Raw genomic sequence first — 22,899 nt, 5'->3', positions numbered from 1 at the left:
AGTAAGCAAGACACTGGGGAGATATGGAGATTAAAATACAATCACACAAACACAGCCCCTGAAGAATCCTAATTTATAAATCATTATGAAAGAAAAGATATGCACAGGAGTTTGTAGTACAACTTGTATAATATTGGGAATAGTATGAGAGTATATGGCCAGTAGAAGATATATGATAAAACAATCCAGTGTCTGAAAGGAAGAGACAACTGTCAATCAGGAAGGGGTTTATGCGGAAATGGGATTTGAAGTAAGTCTTGACTTGGTCACAGGTTTTAGAGGGAGAAATTAGTGGGGAGCAGTGGTGTATGAGTTTGAGTCCGAGCAGAGGAGCAGGAATAATTGGATTAATGACATGGAATATGGGATTTATCATAGGGATTAGATCTATACTTGTGAGAGAAGCTTTTGGGACAATTAAAGCCCTATACAGGGGAAGTTGGGGAATCAGATCAAAGTCTAAGGACCCTGAGGAGCTACAGGTAAAGAAATCTGTGGAATGCCTTTGCCACTGTGTGTGGTAGGCAGGCAGTCGGGAAGAAAAGCTGGGTGTGAAGTGGAAGACAGTAATCTGGAACCCTCTGGGACAAACTGAAACCCTTAACTGTTCTCACTGTATCTAACCTCTACAATGCAGGTACCTGGCAGAAGGAGCCATGGAGCTTCCCACCTGCCTGGCCTTGGACTTGGGGAAGTTAAGGGGAACTGGAAAAGTGTGGATGTGACTACTGCCCCCATCTAGGAGGTGAGCCTCCAGATCAGCAATTACCTGAGTGAGTCACTAGCAGGACTTTCCTAAGGCCATGGCTATTCCTTCACTCATCCCATCCATCTGTCAGGCAGATTTCCCTGTAGGCAGTCCTAACCAGGAACCATGCACAAAAGGGCATTCTGGAAACCATAATTCCAGTTTAAGTTGACACAGTTAAAAAACATTTGTGCTACCTCAAATGTAGGGAACAGTGTGAACGCAAACTGAAGGAGGGAAACCTATGCTTTGCTTGGGGAGAGTCCATCTGGACTGGGAGGTGGTATATGATCAATAAGGTCATTGAAAATCAGACTTTTACAAAGTGAGCGGAGGCTGTATTGCTGAGAAATTTTCACTTGATCCTACAAAGCAAGGAGAAGCACTGAATATTCTTAAGCAAGAGAGGCATGACCAGATCTGTGCTTTAGCTCTGGCATTGAAAGTCAAAGCATTGGAATTCAGAAAGGGGATTGGTGGGACGATTAATGATGGTGCTGTTAGAAGAATCCAGGCAGCAAAATAATGCATTTCCAGAGCTCTCTTCTGTTCCCAGTGGAGAAGGTGACTCGGAGTCATCATAAGAGTTGTCAGGGTTATCCAGGGAACTGAGGGTCTTAGTGTGCATTGCAAGCCCAGGTGATTTTACTCGGGGCTAATGTTGTGACCTATAATGTCCTGATGCCATATCTGGATAACAGTTCTTTAAAATTCCCTGATGATTCTGCCTCTACTACATGAAGAGCAGGAGAAAAAGTATATGTAATTGGAACACTAACTGTAATGAACTTGGCTTATGCAACCATGTCAGTGTCACTTTGAGAGGAAGAGTCTTTAGACATAAGTATTACTTATTTCATTTAGTAAAATAATGGCTTTTGGCTTTACTGAATGGAAATAGTAGTATCCCCTTATGTTTGGCCAACAATTTGCATACTCCTTATCTTTCACTTGCTTTGACAATGACTCTGCAAGGTGAGTTTGGTCTGAGTTCATGTAAGTGAGAACACTGAGCTCAGAGGTTGTGATAATCAAGTCACCACTTGGCTTTTAGTGATTCAAGAGCACTAGCTGCAGTTCCATATATTCGATAGACACCACTCTATTGCTTGTCCCTCAATTTCGCTCTACGCACCATTGCCTGATCATTTTCTTGGAACACATAACGGGTTATACTGTGTCCTGTTCTAAATCTGTGCATAGATTTCTTTTGGACTTCATTACCTTTATGGTTTCTTTCCACCCAGAGAGCTGTTTTCATAACCTAGGTGTTAGCTGTCAAATTTTTTACCCCCTTGCAGGATATTTTACTGCTTTGTATCAAAATACAGGATATTTGGTATACACCAAAGACAGGGTAAAGAGGAAAGCCTTTACAATAGCCTATCAAAGCAGGTACCTTCACATTCCCAGGGGAGCCGCACATCTTTGAATTCGGTCATTCCATAAGTTTCCTCTGTCAGCACATACCCCTAAATGTTTAAAAAACATATCTCTGGCTTCGTACCTGTCAAAACACAGCAGAACTCATTCACTTGTCTTGACTTATTTAAAACGCATACTCGCACCCGGTGCTATATCACCTGAGAGTTCAGCAGCCAGCAGTAGGTGAATACCGATGCTGTAAACTTCCTTCAGCACACGTCTGTAGTGTTCTGTCCTCCTAGCGGGATCCCTAGGCCTATGCAGTTGGGGTGACAACCTCAGGCTCTATGCTTTGGGACATCTGGGACTGTTGCAGTTATTGATGTAGAGACAAGGCTCAGGAGGAGGCCTGTAGAAATCAGGCTTTCCCAGTTGCCATTTAACAGAGTGCTTCTAATGGTTCTCTGAGACTGCTGGATCGTTAGGGTCAAAAGGCTAAACCCGGCTTTGCACAGAAGCCAGAGAGGGACGTGCCTTGTTTAGAGCCAGCCGAACCTGTCTATAACTGGCCTTCTGAGTACTAGGGCAAGACCTTTTTACTGTATGTAGTGTGCTGCCTCTCATGCTAGTTCTCCCACGTGAGAACTGGCCTCATGTCTCCTTACCAGATACAGGATTTCCTGCTTCTTTGTGTTTGGATGTAGGGAAAAGCTTGGGAGATTGCTTGACGTCTGAGTGCTTACTATGTGTCAGGTCGTTTATGAAATTATTTCCTATAATCTTCATACCTGTTTCTAGGAGGTACTTTCCTGACCTGTCTGCCAATAAGGAAACTGAATCCTGGAACAGTTACAATGCCTGCACAGCTATGGAGGATTTAAGTCCTGCTTTGTGTGACTCAGAAGCCACACTGAAACCTTGCACTTGGCTTCACGGTACACCGTGTGCTTTTTATCCCATGGCCCCATCCACTCTGCTGACATATACGTGAGCATCTTGTGAGAGATGTTTACTTATTGCACTGATCTGTCTGATAGTTCCCTAGAAACCCAGCATGGGTGAGCTCGCTCACCAGGCATTGGAACTCTGGCCTCCTATTATTTCCTTTTCTCCTTTCTCAGTTCCTTCCTCCTGTTTCGACAGCATTTTTATTTCCTCAGTATGCTTCTCTGATTTTGAGGTTTGGATAGAAGAGTAGGAGAACAAGTGCTTTCCAAAACCTAGTCTTCCATTTCTGAGAGCGAGGTCTGTGGAGATGCGCTGTCAGATCCCGGAACCCCTGAGTGAAAGGCCCGAAGGCATCTGCGGGAGGGACAGGCACTCCTCTAACACGGTGCCAGAAACCCCAACCAGGACAAGTAGGTAGAGATTCCGGGGACCAGAGTCCAGTTCAACATAATGGGAGACTTATTACAGTGTGGGCCATAGGAAAACTGAATTGATAATGAGTCCACCATCACTAGAGATATTTAAAGAAGGCCTAGACATCCACTTGGCAAAGATGTTACAGGGAGATTTGAACATTGGAAAAAGACGTTTGAATCAAAATGACATTTGAGGGCCTTTCCGGTCATGGGACTCTGTCTTGAATTCACTTAGAAAGTTCATAATGGGAATAAAGGTTTCTCCTTGTTACAATTTACACCAACTTGTGATGTCGCCTCCCTCCCCCCCCTGTGCTTCCCCCATCTGAACAACTACTCGATTTAAGAAGGGACCTTCGGATGAGGAAGGATGTGGTTCCTTCCCGCTGGCAGCACTCCGGGTCAGAATGGAAGACTTGTGCTGGGCCTGGCACGGATCCGTTCGGCCCTCTTACCAGCCCCGTTGTGGCTGTGATGAGAACATGTGGGAGGTACACATCCACGTAGAGACACTGTCTACTAGCTGCCAGCTCTGGATTTTTTTAAATTACTAATGAATGCAGTCTTATCCAGGTTAGATAGAGCTCTTGGAGGAATGAAGAGACACCTACAAGTTCCAGTCCAACCAGACAAGCATCCCTTGAAAAATATTCCCTCTGCAGTTGGCAGCATAAGAGAAAATGTCTTGGAGAGCAGTTTCTTCTTGCCATTTCAAAGGAGAGCTGCTTGTAAGCCAGGGAGTAAAGAATGCAAAGCTTCTTTTTTCCCTATTTTCTTTTTTTAAATTGGCTTAGTACTAATCTGAAAGCTGTGCTGTTCGAAAATGATAATCCTTTGATTTAATGTCAGAATTGAGACAATTCCTTAGTTCTTGAAGGAAGGAGTATTACAATGATAGGAAATATTCAGCGATTGTTAACAGCTTTGATTTGAAAGAATGAAAAGAGTGTTACCCAAACTGGCGGCCGGGCTTGCTGGCCGGTGCTGCAGCTAAGAATGAACAACACTTTTCAATTCGATACAGTGATTTTTCCCCCTCAGGACTTACAAAGACTTTACCAATCTCCAACCCACTACAGTGTAAATGTATTTCAATAGCATGATATAGCTAAGTATGCTTTGCTTGGATCTATCATATTTGGATCTGTCAAACTGTGAAGTCTTATCTTTAACAAGGAAACTTCAGGAACTCACAGCTATCTGATGACAGGTCATCCCCACTGTCTCCAGGAAATAAACATGATAAAAACTTCATAGCTGCAAGAACATGTGAGGCATTCGGTGGAATGCAGCCTGGAGGTAGTTTGGCCAAGATTTTCCCCATACACCATAAATCTTCACAAAGCCGTGGGAAGACAGTGATAGCTGTTGCTTCTCTAGCACTGTGCTCATTGTTCCTGGGCCCAAGGAGCTGTCTTTTGTTGACACGGGACTGGTGTCTGTTTAGACAGGACTCTTTCCCCGGGATATAAATGGTGTGTTATTTTTAGGGGATGGTTCTATTTTCTAGTAGTTTTTCAGGGACGGGAGGCAGCTCGAGAGAAAGGCTTGACCTGGGAATCAAAAGCCATCTTATATTTTCACAAGTGAGCTACTGACCTCAGGAAAGTCACTTCTATTTCCTGGGCTCCTTGTTTCCCAAATTGTGTCCCAAATAATATTGTTTGATTTCCAAGGCCCTTTTTGATTTTCTAGAGGTTATCTTGATAAGAAGATAGATAAAGGCAGAGAGAATTAAAAGGCATTCAAGTGGAGGATAGAACTTAGGAAAATAAGTTTATTTTAAATAGGACTCAGAAAAGCCTTGTTGCAATAAGCCTTCATAGCAAATGTGTGAGACTTTATTTTGCATACTACAAGGTAGTGTTTGGATTTCCCCATATGTCTCATTTCTACTTAATAAGACCTAATAAGAACCCTGAATCATAGCCATGAGGAAACTTAGAGATCATGGGGTTCAATTCTCTCATTTTCTCCATAATGACCCCTAGGTCCTTGTTTGGGGTTACACAGACCCTTGAATTCAAATCTCCTGGCTTCTTATGCAAGTCACTCTGGTATATATTGCCTATTCAGTTTATTTAGCAGTGATAAGTCCTTAGTAAAAGAATCAGGCCAGAGTTTCAAAGTCAATTTTGATTCTGAATAATAGAATTTGGTGACCAGAAATATATGCCAGCAAGAAGATTTGTTTTATACATATATAGTTTACTTTCCCCATGATAAGTTTTTGGGGCATGAGTTCCCTTTTGTGGGCCTTTGCTCCTGGCCAATAATGTCTTTCTTTCTTGTAGGTTTTAGAAGGTTTACCTTTCCCAAGTAAAACTCTTCCTTGTAACTCACTCTTGGGTCCCTGCCAGGGCCACTCACCTTCACATTTCTGATCATAGTCTCTTAAGGTAAAACCGTAGCTCTCTGAAAATACTCAGTGATAGATGCATTTTAGGTCATAGAGTATTATGGCCTAAATTAAGGTTTCAGGTCCTAATTACTAATTGTGTAATCATGGGGTAGCCACTGACACTATAGCATAAGATTTACTTATCCTAGATTATAGATATGATTATTTCCAACAACCAACTGGCCTTGGATCAATCAAGTTGTCGCTGTGCTTGTTTTTTTTTTTTTTTAGTGTGTTAAGTAAGGTGGTTGGCTCATGGCTCTCCTGAGGTCTTCTATGATTAAAGATCTTGTAATTGTGTGTGTGTGTGTGTGTGTGTGTGTGTGTGTGTGTGTTTCTTTAAGGACACACATTTCAGTCTTGGCTGGTGTGGCTCAATGGACTGAGTGCTGGCCTGTGAATCACAGAATCTCTGGTTTGATTCCCAGTCAGGGCACAAGTCTGGGTTGTAGGCCAGGTCTCCAGTAGGGGGCACACAAAAAGCAACTGTACATTGATGTTTTTCTTTCTGTCTTTTTCCCTCCTTCCCCTTCTCTAAAAATAACTAACTAAATAAATAAATATTAAAAACAAAAAACACACATTTTTCTTTTTTAAATTTAATATTTTATTTATGTATTGTTTAGAGAGGAGAAGGAAGGGAGAAGAGGGAGAGAAACATCAGTGTATGTTGCCTCTTGTGTGCCCCCTACTGGGGACCTGGCCCACAGCCCAGGCATGTGCCTTAGACTGGAAATCAAACTGGAGAGCCTTTGTTTCATTGGCCAGCACTCAGTCCCCTGAGCCACACCAACCATGGCTAATCTTGCTGTAACTGTTTTAGTAGCATATACTTCTGAAGTGTATTCCATAGCACACAGCTGTTTCATAAAGAGTATCCTGAGAAATTATACTTTTAATTAGTAATTCGTGGCCATGATTTTGAATATCTTTTTTTTTTCACTGCCCATAATAATTTCCCCAGGACTTATGGAAATATGTAAGATCCTAACACTAAATGGTCTCAGACCCTGAGATTACTAGGGTTGTTTGTTTTTGTTTTTATTTGTTTTTTTTTCTAATAGCTCAACTTTTTCACTGCCACATCAACACACCTACTCACAAAAGCTTTTTTCCTTCCATCCAAATTAGCTACTCTTTCTGCTTTGGCTTAAATAAAAATCTGAGGCTTTGTACTATAAGTGACATTGATTCATTATTTTGTTTATTTATTTTTTAGATTAAGGCAGAACTCATTCTGGTTGCAGTTAGACCACTGGTTTGCGTAGCTGTTGGCTACTGGGTGTTGTTGTAGACGATCGGCGGGTAAATACACACTCTCGGAGTCCGGAACCGAATTGATAAAAATTTTAATGGCCAAAGATTTTTCCTGCGCAGGGGCGAACTTCCCCAACTGTGACCGGAGTCACGTAGCTACTCAGAGCTACAAAATGGAAGTCGCGCCTGGCTTACAGACTACTGGGTATTTATATTTTCTAGCAAGCAAGCAAAGGCATACAGAAGCAGAGGTGGCGGTTAGCTATTGGCTTATTTAAAAACGGCGAGGGTCCCCGATTGGTGGGTGCTGCTGCTGGCGGGCACTTTCTGGCGGGCCTGGGTTAGTTACCTTATTTGGCTAGAATTTTAAACCTAATTGTTCCCGGATGTTTGTTCATTACCCTGTTCCGGGAACTCCAGATTTAGGGTTGGGTAATGCCCTAGCTGTAATTTTCCTAGCTGGGTATAACAGGTGTCAGCTTGTTAATTGACACTGGCTAATAACTGAGTTACCAACTGCTGAGGAATAACTCTCTGCCTTTTATTCTATGTGTTGCGCCTTCCTCCTCTGTTGGCTATGAATCTTCTTAGACATTGGAATCATGTTAGGTTATTGCTGTGCTCTTCTGACCAGATGCTAGGACTTTACGGATTTTTATTAATGCTAAAGGAAAATCATCATAAACCATAAGTATGGAAAGAGCAAATTTTTTAAAAAACCTAAAAATGTCATCAATAGGAAAATGGTTGAACACATAATGCTATAACTGGACAACAGAATTGTATTTAGCCACTTAAAAGAATGAAGTCCAAATATAAAACTGATTTAGGAAAACACGAATGGTATAGTGTTACATAAAATAAGCAACTTGTAGACTCACATATGATTTGGTTTTTGTAAAAATAAAACAATAAAGAAAAGCTTATGTGTGAAAAGATGGAAAAACTCTTAATCTGGTAGTTAGATGTATGTTAGGAGTGAGATTGATAAATACTTAAAAGAGAGAAGGGGACATAATATTTTCCCCTCTTATCTAGTATAATTTCTTTTTTAAAGTTTTTTTAATTTATTAACTTTTAGAGAGAGAGGAAGGGAGAGAGAAAGAGAGGGAGAGAAACAGCAGTGTGTGGTTGTAGTTGCTTCTCATGCACCCCAGAGCAAGCCAAGCATGTGCTCTGACTGGGAATCGAACTGAGAACCCTTTGGTTTGCAGGCCTGCACTCAATCCACTGAGCTACACAGCCAGGGCTAATATAATTTCTTTAAAAGGGGATAATAAGATTCTAGGTACTTCCCCCTGATTTTTTATTATGAAAATTTTAAAACATATGGCAATGTTGAAAATATGTTTTAGTGAGTATGCCTATAAGCACCGCTAGATTCTATTAGCATTATATAATACTTGCTTTATCACATCTGTATTCATTTATGAATCTATGGGTGATTTTTGTGTTTTCCCATATTTTCAGACTTATTTGAGGAAAGAACCTGTAGCCTCTTGCTAAATGACACACAGCCTATTGCTAAGAACCATAAAACTATATTTACAGATTTTACCGATTTGTAGACACAGAAACAAATATTAATAGAGGATTCGTTAGATACCTACGCCTTAGATGTCATAGATATCTTTTCTTCATGTTTAATTTTAATAATGTTGGCAGAGTTAGCAATGAACTTGAATTTCCTAGGCATCCTGTGAGTCCCTGTTCCCTGCCACCATGCATTCACTCTGTATCACGCTTTTCTATGTTCCCCTCGACAGCTTTGTAAACACTATACACTCTGATAGTCTTCTCAGGATATTACATTATAACATATTTCTGGAAATTACCAGGTTTTAAGAATACATGATTCTCAGTGATCACAAATCACAATGATTTGTGATTCCTTAGAGCCACTGCTTGATTTTAGGGTTCTGATTGTCAGACATTATAAGGAACTTGAGACAAACTGTAGTTTGTTTTAGTTTACAATCTCATTTGGAGAAAGTTTATTTAGTTGAGGATACACAATGACTTGCAGAAAGGCAATTATATTGAAGAACAATGATTTGGGGTACATATTATAAATATCAAAATGTGGAATATGAATAACTTTAGGTCATAACTAAGTACGTGGATCTTTTATTCTACATCACTTAAAAGCTGGACTTGCTTCCCCTTTTAGTGATCAGATATTCTTTTCCCCCTAAAAAGCACCAAATCCATGTAATATCCCTATTATTTCTCCCCTGGCTTATCATTCTGGGCCATATTCCCATAATTATTTTTCTGCTCTCCTGTATATCACACTCTAGTCTTACCAGATGTCTTAGTTTCTGCCAAATAACCCATGTACTTTTCTGCTTTCAGAACTTTGTTCAACTTGTTTTCTATTTTTATAATTTCAACTCCTCTTTCCTTCCCTTCTTTCTTCTTCATTCTTCCACTCTCATCTGTGGTCTCTCTGGTTGCCCGCTACCTGTGCACGTGAACACACACACATCTCTACTTGTGTAAATGCAGGCACTTCCTCTCTAAATCTACCTGCTGGGAGAAATCACTTCTTTCTTAGCATTCCCATAATACGTTGTTTACACTTTGTCACATAGAAGGTTGCTCCTTCATCTATGATGCGCGGAGCAATAGCAAAGTCACCCTCTGGGGTTTGACTGGAAATGCATACTCTTGAGTCCTGTCCTGGCCTTACTGAATCAAAACCTGCATTTCTCCAAAATCTCAAAATCACTCTTGTTCACATTGCTATTTGAGTAGCACTGTCTTAGAACAGATACCAGAGTTCACCTCTTACTTGACTGCTATTGTATTAGTGGATTCTGATGGAACATGTCTTATGATCAGGGACTGTCTTCACCTTTCATCTGTGGGGCATGGTGGGTAGATCTGCACATAGCAGAGGCCATTCAGTGTATGTTTTTGAGTGAAAGCCTGTGCTTTCAATGACTAAGGGTATGTGAGGGAAATATATGAATGCACAGTATGTTCATGATTCTTATCAGCAAGAAAGCATTCATATTGTCTCATTTCTGTCATTGCTGTGGTGGGGTTTTATAGACCTTGTACAAAAAGACTCCTCACTTTATCAAATCTATTTTCTCCTCTCACTTTGGCAAGTGCCACAATGAAAGGGGGCATCTGAGCTTTCTCTCATGCAAATTCATTCTCCAAAAGCATATGAGGTCTGCCTAGAAAAAGTACCCCCATTGTTAATATAATGAGAATGGTTTGCATGACATAGATGTAACCTGGTAGTCAAGGAGAGTAGATAGGAATGTGCATGCAGGAGAAATGATGACTTCACTGTCCTACTCAGTGGGGGCAGTAGATGCTATTGAGTGAGCATGGGTACTGTGTAGCAGTTGCATTCAAAATGAGCAAGTAGAGCAACAAATCTGCATTAAATTTTGTGCTAAACTTGAACATTACTCTGCAGAAACTAGTCAGATGATTCAGAAGGCTGCTGCTATGGGCAACTGGTGATTGGCAGCTTTATCATGACAATGTGCCCACTCATTCATCACGACTCCTGCAGAGAGTTTTGGTGAACCATCAAATCACCCAGGTGACTCAGCCCTCCTACAGCCCAGATTTGGTGCACTGCAACTTTTGGCTTTTCCCAAAACTAAAATCACCTTTGAAAGGGAAGAGATTTCTGACCATCAGTGAGATTCAGGAAAATATGAGGGATCTGATGGCAATTAGGAGAATTGTATGAGGTCCCAAGGTATCTGCTTTGAAGGGGACTGAGGCATCATTGTCCTATTTACAATGTTTCTTGTATCTTGTATTTTCTTCAATAAATGTCTCTATTTTTCATAGTACATGGCTGGATACCTTCTGGAAAGACCTCATAGTATTTAAGGCACAGAGAAACATTGTACTGAGATTTCATGAATAAGGTTGTAGTTGTACAAAGGGCATCATTGTTTACTTGTTTCAAGAACTAAAAACCTATTCCCCTGGCTGGTGTGCCTCAATGGATTGGACACTGGCCTGCAAACCAGAGGGTCACTGGTTCAATTCCCAGCCTGGGGCACATGCCTGGGTTGCAGGCCAGGTCCCCAGTAAGGGATGTGCAAGAGGCAACCACACATTGACATTTCTCTCCCTTTCTTTCTCCCCCCTTTCAGTCTCTTTAAAAATACATGAATAAAATCTTTAAAAAGAAAAAAACTGAAAGCCTAATCACAAGGTCAGAATCTAATTTTGCTACATCTGATTTCAGGAAAATAATATTGTTTAGTTGATTATATTTGCTTTAAAAAAACTTGTACAGGGAGAAGCTTTATAATTTCAAAAGGGTTTTTTTAATCTCTCCTTATAAATTTTCTTCAGCTACTTTTCCCCAACATCTTCATCTTTCCCACTTTCCTTGGAATTATTGCATTTGTTATCTGTCACTTCTGTCTTCTTTGACAATCTCTACATCTTTGTTTTGTAGTTTTCTTATTTATTCCACCCTCTATTTTTATAATTCTGGTGATGTTCACGATCTTTCATAAAAATGCTCAGTGTAATTAGTAAAATTATAGTAAATATAAATATAGAAATTAAATATAAAATAAACAGCTAAATTAAAACACATATAATAAAATAAGTACAATAAAGTGAATATAAGTATAAATAACATAATTGTAAATAAAATAAAATAACTCAAACAAGTAACAAAACAGATGATAATTTAACCTATATAAGAGCAAGCTTAGACTTCAGGTCAAGATGGAGGTGCAGGTAAACATGGCCTACCTCTTCATACAAACACAGTAAAAATTACAACTAGACTACAAAACAAGTATCAACCAGAATAATCAAAAATATGATAACCAGGGAGTTAAAGGAGTCACATTCATCCAGACAGAGAGGAGGGGCTGAGCTGAAGAGAGACGCCGAGAGCCGCAGAGATGGGAAACAGTGGAGCAGTGCGAGCATGGAGATGCAGAGGGGCAGAACGGGCAGCCCACACTCATGTGTGATGGATATAAAATGGGAGGGATACCTTGGGATCCCTGGTGGGGGCAGTGAGGAATCCCAGCACCATACCAGACCACCCAGCCCAGGGTTCTAATGCAAGGGAGATAAGTTCCCACTGGCTGTAAAAACCAGTGGAGTTTGAGGTGGTGGAAGAAACTGCAGAATTCTTAAGAGTTTCCTCTTAAGAGCCTGCAACAGACTTAGGACTTATGCAGACTCATGCCCTCTGGTCTGGGCTTCAGCACCCTGAAAAAAGCTGGAAGGGCACCAATGGCATATGGGAGGAAACTGAAGGGTCTGGCATCAGGGTGAGTGCTGAGAGACAGCTTCCTCCTGGACAAAACTCCAGAGGCCCAGCAGCAGCATTGTCCCCTCCCTAAGCAGTCCCCCACACAGAGCCACAGAGTGGGGACACAGATTGCCCTGTATTGGCAGTTACCTAGGACTCCACCCTATCCAACTTAGTGGTGCTTTTTTCTACAGTAGGCTATGCTACTAAGACAGGGAGTCAAAGTAACTCTACCTAATAAACAGAAACAAACACAGGGAGGGTGCTAAATTGAGGAGACAAAGAAATACAGCTCATGCCTGTTAGGTACGAGGAACAGAGCCTAACTAAAGGGGGGGTGGGGGAGGGGGTGTGCAGGGTGGAGGGGAATGAAGGGGGAAATAGAACAACTGTAATGGCATAATTAATAAAATATATTAAAAATAAAATAAATAAAATATCCTGAAAAAAAAACCAAGTTGAAGGTCATAGAAAAAAAGAAAAAGAGAAGAAATATAGCTTAAATTAAAGAACAGATCAACACTCCAGAAAAAGAACTAAATGAAATGAAGATAAGCAATCTAACAGATACAGAGTTCAAAACACTTGTTGTTAGGATGTTCAAGGAACATCAACAGCATAAGAAAGACCTGGGCAGAAATGAAGGTTACACTAAGTGAAATAAAGAAAAATTTGCAGGGAATCAACAGTGGAGTGGATGAAGCTAATAATCAAATTAATGATTTGGAACACAAGTAGGAAAAGTTTTATCAGAATAGCATCAAGAAAAAAGAATAAATAAAAATGAGGAGAGGCTAATGAACCTTTGGGGCAACTTCAAACATCCAACATTAGAAACTTGTGGATGCTGAATGGGGAAGAGAAAGAGCAAGAAACTGAAAACCTATTTGAAAAAATGATAAAAGGAAACTTGCCTAATTTGGTGAAGGAAATAGACATACAAGTAAAGGAAACACAGAGAGTCCCAAATAAGATTGACCCAAAGAGGACCGCATGAAGACACATCATAATTAAAATGCCAAAGGTTAAAGATAAAGAGAGAATCTTAAAAGCTGCAAGAGAAAAACCTACAAAGGAGTTCCCTTAAAACTGTTAGCTGACTTCTCAAAAGAAACTTTGCAGGCAAGAAGGGATTGGCAATAAATATACAAAGTGATGAAAAGCAAAGACCTACAACTTAAACTACTCTATTCAAAAAAGCTATTATTTAGAATTGAAGAACAGATAAAGTGCTTCACAGACAAGGTAAAACTAAAGTAGTTCATCATCACCAAGACACTATTATATGATATATTAAAAGCACTTATTTAAGAAGAAGAAGAATAATATTAAAATGGCAAAAAATTTACAACTCTCAACATTTGAATCTGAAAAACAAACAAGCAGAACCAAAATATAATCATAGCTATAGAGATCATTTGGAGGGTTATCATTTGGGAAGGGGAAGGGGAAGAAGAAGAATAGAGGAAAAGGTATAGGAAGTAAGAAGCACAAATTAGTAGGTACAAAATAGTCAGGGGGATATTAAGAACAGTATAGAAAATTGAGTAGCCAAAGAACCTATATGCATGACCCATGGACCTGAAAAAGTGAGAGGGGTTGCTAAAGGGAATGGGGGTACTGGGTGGATGGGGCAAAGGTGGAAAAATTTGGACAACCGTAATAACATAATCAATAAAATATATTTAAAAATAAAAATATATAAACAACTACCACATGAATAAAAAAAAGAACATGCTTAGTGGATGCTTGTGATTTTTCCTGTTATTAAAAAAAACTTGATAAAAAATGTACTTGAAAAGTAACTAAATAAAATTTATTATAAAAAAAACAAACTTGAATATGTAATTCTATGTTCATCCATTTTGTTTAGATTATTAAGTTTTTGAATACTTGTCTATTTCTGTGTATTATTTATTTAGTAGACATTTTCCAGTTCTGTGTTCCACATGTGGCATTTCAGTGGATGCAAAAATGAATTATAAAAAAAACAAAATGCAACTCGTTTGTCCTTCAAAACTTTAAGGTGCTCGCAGTGAAATAGAAGCAATGAGACAAACAGGAGTAACCACACTACAAGATAGAAGTAGATAAATACTATCAAATATAACAAAATTGTTATAGAGTTTTTGTTTAGGGAAATCGAGGAGGTATTCGAATATACAGAAATGGCAGGGAGTTTATTAAAGCATTGAGGGGCTAGTTTCTATGAATTCTGGTTCTTGTTCTTTACGATCATAATCTGATTCTATCTCACTTTTTCTCTCTACCACTGTCTCTCTCACTCCCTTCCTTTCTTCTTCCCAAGGGCTCTTTTTACCTTTCTTCACTTTTGCTTTTCCGTTTTTTTTTTTTTTTTTATCTTTGATGAACTAATGTTTGTATGATGTTCGGTTTGAAGCCAAAGTCTCAAAAAGCACAGAATTCTCTGATTGGAAGTCGTTTTATAGGGAAATTTTTTCCCATCCTGGGTGTACAATTAACCATTTATTTATGTTCATAAATCTCAATACTAACTCATTAATCGAAAATTTCTTTTTCTTCCAAAAGTTTCTTTGCCCTTTTATTCTGGCTTGGCTGCTCATTTGTGATAATGAGAATTATTAGTTTTCACTCTCTTGTGTCTGTGTTTTAGTTCTTCTTTCCCCCTAAAACTCATTCTAGTAAAATTTATAGTTGTTACTGGCTTAGGAGGTATTGGGAAAATATAATTGAAAACAAAATCTCTCAACCCAGAAATTCTCTCCACAAAGATGAGAGAGAAAGGAAACACTTTTATTATTGAATAAACATTAAACCAGCATGTGGTACACATCACAGGCAATCCACCAAGAGGCTGCAGAAACAGAAAGTAATGTCACCCTTTTATAAAGCCATACGGCCCATTGCATACATGCTTTCAAGATGATCAATACCTTGTCCTCACATAAGAGGACTTGGTAGCATCATTTGTCATGCATAGTTCATCCTGACCTTACTTGGTAATAAGGATGACTGTCTGTGTTATTTAATTGGCTTTATCCAAAGGAAAACCTCATATTTTTACTTTTAACTTCATTTTATTATGGTAAGAATATTTAAAATAAGAGCCACACTCTTAACAAATTTTTATGTCTACAATACATTATTTTTGACTCTAGGAACCATGTTGTAGGGCAGATCTGTACGGCTTAGTTGTCTTTCTTAACTGAAACTTTATGTCCATTGATTCTAAACTTCCATCCCCCAGCAGGCGGAGGCAATCACCATTCCACTCTTTAATTCTATGAATTTGACTATTTTATATAACTCATATAAGTGGAATCATGCAGTATTTGTAATTCTGTGACTGGGTTATTCCACTTAAGTAAAATGTCTTCAAATTTTATTAATGTCGCATATTGGAGAATTTCACTTCTAAGGCTCTATAGTATTACACTGTATGGATATACATATTTTTGAGTGTGAATAGTGCTGCAAAGAATATGGAGTGAAGATATGTCTTTGAGATACTGATTTCAATTTTTTTAGATGAACACTCAGAAGTGGGATTGCTGGATCTGACAAATAGCAATTTTGCAACCTGAAGCGAGGTGCACCACTGAATTTAGGCTCCTGTCTTCCCACAGAAATTGGAAGGCATCACTCCTATTTTCATACATTTCAAAAAGATGGTCCTAGGTCTTCGAGAGAGACCTTCATGTGGCACAAAGCTGACAAGAGACCTCTCTAGTCCTTAAAAGGGTTTATATGAAGAAATGAGAAAGCACCCAATAATTACTATTTTTCTAAAATAAATGCTCAGACAAAAAAGACCAGAGGGAAGTTGTCTCCTTTATTTTCAACAAGAAAAATTAAGCCTCCTTTTTTAAAATTTGTATTTGTTCTTACAGAGGCTAAAATGTATTTTCGTGTGTTTAATGCAGTCAGTAACTAAAGTCTTAGTTTTTTTCTGAGTTTATAATCAAAAAGATTCAGCTGAGATTTGTCTTTGGCCTTGTGTAAAAATTATGTGCCTTCATGTTGGAATCTTGTTTGAAAATTTATTAGCATTTCTAAAATTTTTAGTTTGATGAAATATACATGAAACATACCATTTTCACTATTTTTAAGTGTACAATTCTATGGCATTAAAGTACATTCATATTGCTGTTCAACTGCCATGGCCATTCATTTGCAGAACTTACCTTCCCAAGTTACAATAGAAACTGTGCTTGTTAAACACTAACTCCCAATTCCCTCTAGCCCTGGCAACTGCCATCATTAGCACTTTAACCTACCTGTTAAAAACTGCCTGGACAAGAGAGAGGGCTGCAGGGTGGTTTGCCACAATGTGTGTGGGCCTTGAGAATATTGCACTAAGTGAAATAAGTCAGACAGAAAAAGTTAACCATACGATTTCACTCATGTGTGGTATATAAAACTGGAAGCAACAAACAAGAAAAACAAATACTGTGGGGGGCGACTTTCCTCACAAGTCCCCCCCGAGTGCCACAGATGAGAGTAAACATGACTGAGACATGATGTGATCTGCTTGGAGAGGAGAGGTGGCCATTTTCCCAGAGGAGAAAGGCCAGCAGTGGCCAGTTCCTCCGAGGAGAAAAAGGCCTTGAGCACCCCCCTCCAGGGCCTTGTATTGGGTTGTAATACACAGGAATACAGGGCAGCAAGGATCAAACAGTAGATAACATTTCAAAGAAATCTGAGGGCTTAGTATGAGTCAGAGTCTTTCAGGAACAAAGTTTTAGGGTTTCCTGCTTGAACCCTTAACATATGAATGAATGCACTCTTAGCAGAGCAGATTTCACAGGTTTATCAGGAAGTCTTTGTGGTGCCAGATTTTTCTCCAGGACATGCTCTAGCAAGGCAAGGAGCTGCTCCTCTCCCCATCAGGTATTCAGGCTTAAGGGGATTAGAGGCAGGAAGTGCTTCTCCCAGAGAACATGGGGACTTGGGCTTTGTTAAAGCCAGGGGGCGAGAGTCCATTGCTCTTTGTTGCAGCCCCCAAGTCCTTCCATGAAGGCTTCCCAAGTGATTGAGTCTGGCTTAGGTTGCCCCCTCTGTGAGGGGTCTTACCCGTCATTGACTTCCCACCAAGCTTTGGGGGCAGGGGGAGGAAACTGAGGCAGCAGCATTTGCTACCAGAGACAAGCTTTTTCTCCTGTGTCTTGCATTCTAAAGGTTGTCCCTTGCCCTTAGCCACAAGGGGTCGAGATACAATTCCTAGAATCAGGCAGAGCAGTATACAACAAAATACAAACTCATAGATACAGACAACAGTATGGTGGTTACCAGAGGAAAGGGAGGTGGAGAATAGTAAAAGGCAAAGGGGGCCAAATACATGGTGATGGAAGATGATTCAACTTTGGGTGGTGGGCACACAATGTAGTATGAAGATCATGTGTCATAGAAGAGTACGCTTGAAATGTATATAATTTTATTAATCAATGTCTCTCCAATAATTTAATAAAAGGAAAACTGCCTAGAAAGGTAAGTAGAGTTCTCTTTGCCCAGGATTTGAAGCAAAAGTGTTTTCTTGGAAAACTGAATAGGAAAAACCACTTTAAAACCTTTGAATGTGGTGACATCGCTTACTCAAGTGATGATCACTAATTACAAATAATGTGTCTGGGCAGCTTCCTCAAACATCTAATTTGTGCTACTCAGTTTCTTTCAAAGTAATAAAAGCTGATTTTGGAGTAAAATATTGTTGCTAATAATTCAGGGATTTTAGTTAAGTAGATTGACATTTTCTACTAACTTTGCTTTGGTGAATCTTCATCTGTCTTCATTGATGTTTTGTATATTTTGTGGTAACACAGCAAGTTTCCCATGTTTTGCCTATGACCTGCCATGGGCAGTGGGGAGAACAATGTAAAAGCATTGGGGCTGCTGATATGCTTCAATCAGAGGACTAACTTACTCTTTCTTCTCTTTTCTTTCTTTCTCTCTCTCTCTTCATTTTTAGCAATAACTTTATTGATTTGGATTTTTTCCTGTAAGGGCTCCCTTTATTTTTTAAAATTATGTATATTTTATTGATTATACTATTACAATCTCCCCCCTTAGTTCATGTCCATGGGTCATACATATAAGTTCTTTGACTTCTACATGTCCTATACTATTCTTAGCTTCACCCTATCTATTTTGTATCTACTAGTTATTCTTCTTATTCCCCATACCTCCCCCAATTCTCCCCATTCCCCCTCCCTGCTGATAACCCTCTATGCAATCTCCATTTCTGTGATTCTGTTTTGATTCTAGTTATTTGCTTAGTTTGTTTTGTATTTTTAGGTTCAGTTGTTGACAGTTGTGGGTTTGTTGTCATTCATTTTACTGTTCGTAATTTTGATCTCCTTTTTCTTAGATAAGTCCCTATAACATTTTATGTAATAATGGCTTGGTGATGATGAACTCCTTTTTCTTACCTTGTCTGGAAGCACTTTACAGCCAGAGGTTATAAGGCTTTACTCCCAGTGGTAGAACCCTGGGCTGCATGGCCTGGCCTAAGGCTGGGATCACTCGCTCCCCCGTTGTCCCTCTCTGTTTTTATCCACCACACATGGATGTGGGACCAGCCACCACTGCCTCATCCTCTCCACCCGGGCTCCCCATCTGTGCCCCTTCTACCTGTCTGGATGAATGTTTTTTCTGTAAGTCCTTGGTTGTCAGACTTTCATACAGTTTGATTTTCTTCCAGTCCTGGTTGTTTTTTGTTTTTAGAATGGTTGTTATCTTTCTTATGGTTGTGTGAGAAGGCAAAGCATGTCTACCTATACCTCCATCTTGGTAGGAAGCTCAGAGAAACTTATTTAAAACCAAGCTCTGCTATGTGATTGCTGTGATAGCTTGAGTGAGATACTTCATGTTTTTCACCTAATTTCTTCATCTTGTAAAACAGAAAAATTATATTCCTCTCTGAATAATTGTTGTGAATATCAAATAAAATAAGACATGAAAAGAAGCACTGTGTATACTATCAAATCGTGAATTACTTCAGTTTAATAAGGCACCAAGCATGTAGGAAGGATTTGAAAAATATTTGTTGATTGAACAGCTGTTGTTCTCAGCATTAAATTTCCTAGGGTTCTCTCTCCCCACACATACACCTGACTTCAGCCAATGATATCTGTACTCTCTGCTTCTCTCTGGTTCCTGATGACATCCCTGTCTCATGCTTCAGCTTAAAAAATAGAGTTCAGAGTTTGGGGATTGATAAGAAGGGACCTAAGTCATGTTTGTTATATCCTCTCATTGGCTCTTTTTTTTCTAACTCCAGGTACTTTCTCAGAACTTCTGAGGGGGATATAATTGGCAGTTAGGTATACAGTCATCCACTGGAAAATAGACAGTAGGAAGAAGGGAATTTTTTTTCAGAAGCATCATGCACAGGAAATTTCATCCTGGCCAACAAATAACGAGCAGCAACAATGTTAAATCAGATACTGTGAATCCAAATTAAACAACATTCCTAGGCTAGTCCCAGGAGTCCCCCATGTGAATAGTCTAGCAGGAGCTCACTGGGGTCTTCTGTTGTTCGCTGTCATCATCAAGCACAGGATAAATCAAATGTAGTATTAAAGGCATAACTAAGTCTTACACGGACAAAGGAGATGATGATCTCAGGGTATTCTTATAAACTTTCTGACAGATTTCAACGAGAAAACACCTCCCTGAAGATGATCTGGAAAAACTGATGAGCATTGAGAAACCAGAGGTGTAGAACCAATGGAAAGAGTTATAGTATTTTCCTAGACTGTGGAAAAGCCTGTAGGAACAGCCTGCCATGGGACAGTTGATCTGCTGACTCCATTCTGCAGAGAGCAGTCATTCAATGCACAATACCAAGCACTTGTGATGTCCCAGCATTCATGCTTGACCGTGAGAAACAAACATTCATCAGAGGTAGACCCTGTTCTCAAGGATCTCAAAGAGAAGATAAACACACTTAATTGCAGGACAGGGTAAAAAAATTACATTACTGGGACCATAAGAGGAAGTTGTAGGGACAAAGTATACATTACATCTGGCCAAGGGACAAAAGGAGCTATCATAAAAGAAACAGGTTTGGAAATAGACCTGGAAGGATGGGCATCGTGTTTATCCATGTGAGGAGAGCCATGCAGAACCTTCCAGGCAGAGGACTGATGAAAAGGGAAGGGAGGCATGGGGGTGATTTATAGCACCATCTGCACCTGCACCTGTGGCCGGGGTCCGGGCTATAGGAGGAGTGGAGTAACATGGGTTGGTTAGAGAGTTTTGCCACCAGATCCACAATGTCAAGTAAAGGACATCAGGGAAATAGAATTAAGATGAGCTATGTGAGAAAATCGATTTGATCCTTGCCATTAGTCAGCCTTTACAGGTGATCCCGTGGTCCCGGAAACTTTCCTCAAGCTTTTATAGGCTTCCTAAGGCTTTCCTAAAGCTTCTTGTTTGTGACATGGTAAACATTTTTTTTTTTCTTTTGGCTTTGGGGAATATGATTTTGCTTTGTTTTTCAAGCATCAGTGGATAGAAAGGATACTTACAGGCAAAAATCTACTACTGGTTTTTAGGTCAACTTAATGAATCTATGCATTTCCTCATCTTTTTTTTTTTTTTTTTTCAGAGAGGGCAGACCAATGAAAAACAATAGCATTCCTCATTTTTCTAGCATATAGGTCCCAGAGAGTTCAGAGTTTGGGGATTGAGAGGAAGGGATCAAAGGCATGTCTGCTCATCTGTACTGACTCCTTTTACAATCGGAAAAATAATAGCTCCCCGCTCTTGTCCCCCTCTTTGTCTTTGGTGTCTGATGTTCTGATTTGGCAATGGTCTTCACACATCCAAAATGCTAGAAGTGAAGTCATAATCAACTCCAATTAGCTATACTGGTGGGCATAACATGCCATACTTAAATTCAGCAGCATGTCTTATCTCATTTTAGATAGCCACTATGCTATTATTTCTATGTCAGCTTGCTGTAGGGATGGCTTAGAAAATTAGAAAATTGATTTGAACTTCCCACTTTTTCCCCAATTAGAAAATCATGACCCTTACTTTACTAGGAGTTTTTTCTAGTATGTCCTGTGAGAGAATTTACAGGAATTTCTCACAGCTTGGTTTGTTGCCTGTATCTTTTGCAGATGAAACACCCAATCCCCCCTCCCCTTTTTTCTGAAGGAACTTTCAGTTAGCATTTCTAAACTCTGCCAAGAATTCTAGTGCTTGGAGATATTTTAAACAGAGATTCATAAAGTCAATTAAGTTAGAGGAGTGCTGTAAATGATTCCTGGGTAATTTAGTTTCACAGTGTGCATTAGCATTCTAAAGACCCTGAGAAATCTTGTAGAAAAAGATAACTTTTAACCTCATTTTCACCTGATATTAATAACCCAATGTTTCTCTAAAATGAGGACATAATACCAAAATTTAATTTTAAAAAATCATTCCGTGGAAGCCCAAGCTGGATAATATGGATCAATATGTGGCCTTCAGAGGGTCTAAATTAATCCAAACAAGGTCTATATGAGGATGTTTTTTGTAACTTGGCAATCCTTTATACTCTGTCTGTATCAACAGAGCTGCTCTATCTTGTTTTCCTGAATCCAAAGAAACACCAAAGGGGACTGAACCAGTAAGACAATAATGTCAGCTGCAGAATGCCGATCTTGCAGACCCTGCGGGGTTATTGCAGAGTAAGATTAATTATGCAGATGTGCCACCCGAGGCTTCAGAGTTGAAGGACCCTGTTGTAATTCATTGCAGGATCATTCATGTAGCCAGCATTTTGATATGGTTATTATTCCACCAAGGTTTTATCTGCCCCAAGACAATTACAGAACCACTTACCAGCATCTTTTATTGACTTCTTATTTAAAATGCCGAGGGCCAAGGTGGGCACTCAGGTCCTGCTACTGGCGACAGCTACAGATCAATGGCGTAGAGCGATATGGGATTTTCTTTAGGACATGACAGATGCTGAGATTGTTCGCTAAGCAGACGACGTGGAGTTCAGACTCCATGACAAAATATTGTTTCTGGGCCCCATGTCTCTAACACAAACATTTAAAGTAATGACAACAAGAGCAGAGAGGATGCATATAGCAGAAAGAGCATGAGACTCGGTGTCAGAGCGTCTGCCTTTGAACACTAGTTTCACAATTTATTTATATCTGTGGAACTTTGGGGAAATCACTAGTTTTTCTGTACACAGTGTTTTCTGAAAATACTACTTTTGAGCCTTATGTCTCCAACACAAATGTTCAGAGTAATGGCAGCAAGAGCAGAGAGGGAAGCATGTAGCAGAGAGATCCTGAGATTTGGTGTCAGGATGTCTACATTGGAACACTGGTTTCACCATTTATTATCTGTGCCACTTTGGGGAAATCACTATTCTTTCCGTAAAATGAGATTGATACTAAATACCAAACTCTTGGCAGTCTTCTGAGGTTTAAATGAATATATGTGGGTGGAAAAATTGTGAATGGCAAAGTGTTTTAAATATATTTTTTGTGTTAATGAGAAAGACTTCCATTCA

General features: G+C 39.5%; 1 protein-coding gene across 4 annotated transcripts in view; it reads left to right on the top strand.

Moving 5' to 3' along the window:
• The window catches only part of IL1RAP (interleukin 1 receptor accessory protein), a 141,547-nt gene that overhangs the window by 13,939 nt on the left and 104,709 nt on the right, over positions 1-22,899 (top strand). The window contains exon 2 of one of the 4 annotated variants that reach the window (XM_037131759.2): positions 638-745. The exons of 2 other annotated variants lie outside the window; for them this stretch is intronic. The gene's annotated coding sequence lies outside the window, so the exon portion shown is untranslated. Of the gene's footprint in view, positions 1-637; positions 774-22,899 lie in introns of all 4 variants that reach the window. One more of the 4 variants, XM_037131760.2, reaches the window with a different exon arrangement.

This window comes from Artibeus jamaicensis, unplaced genomic scaffold (genome assembly GCF_021234435.1).
Source record: "Artibeus jamaicensis isolate MK-2021 breed Jamaican fruit bat unplaced genomic scaffold, CSHL_Jam_final scaffold_474, whole genome shotgun sequence".
NCBI lineage: Eukaryota > Metazoa > Chordata > Mammalia > Chiroptera > Phyllostomidae > Artibeus > Artibeus jamaicensis.
Note: the sequence above shows the minus strand (reverse complement) of the source record. Positions and strands in the feature narration are given on the sequence as shown.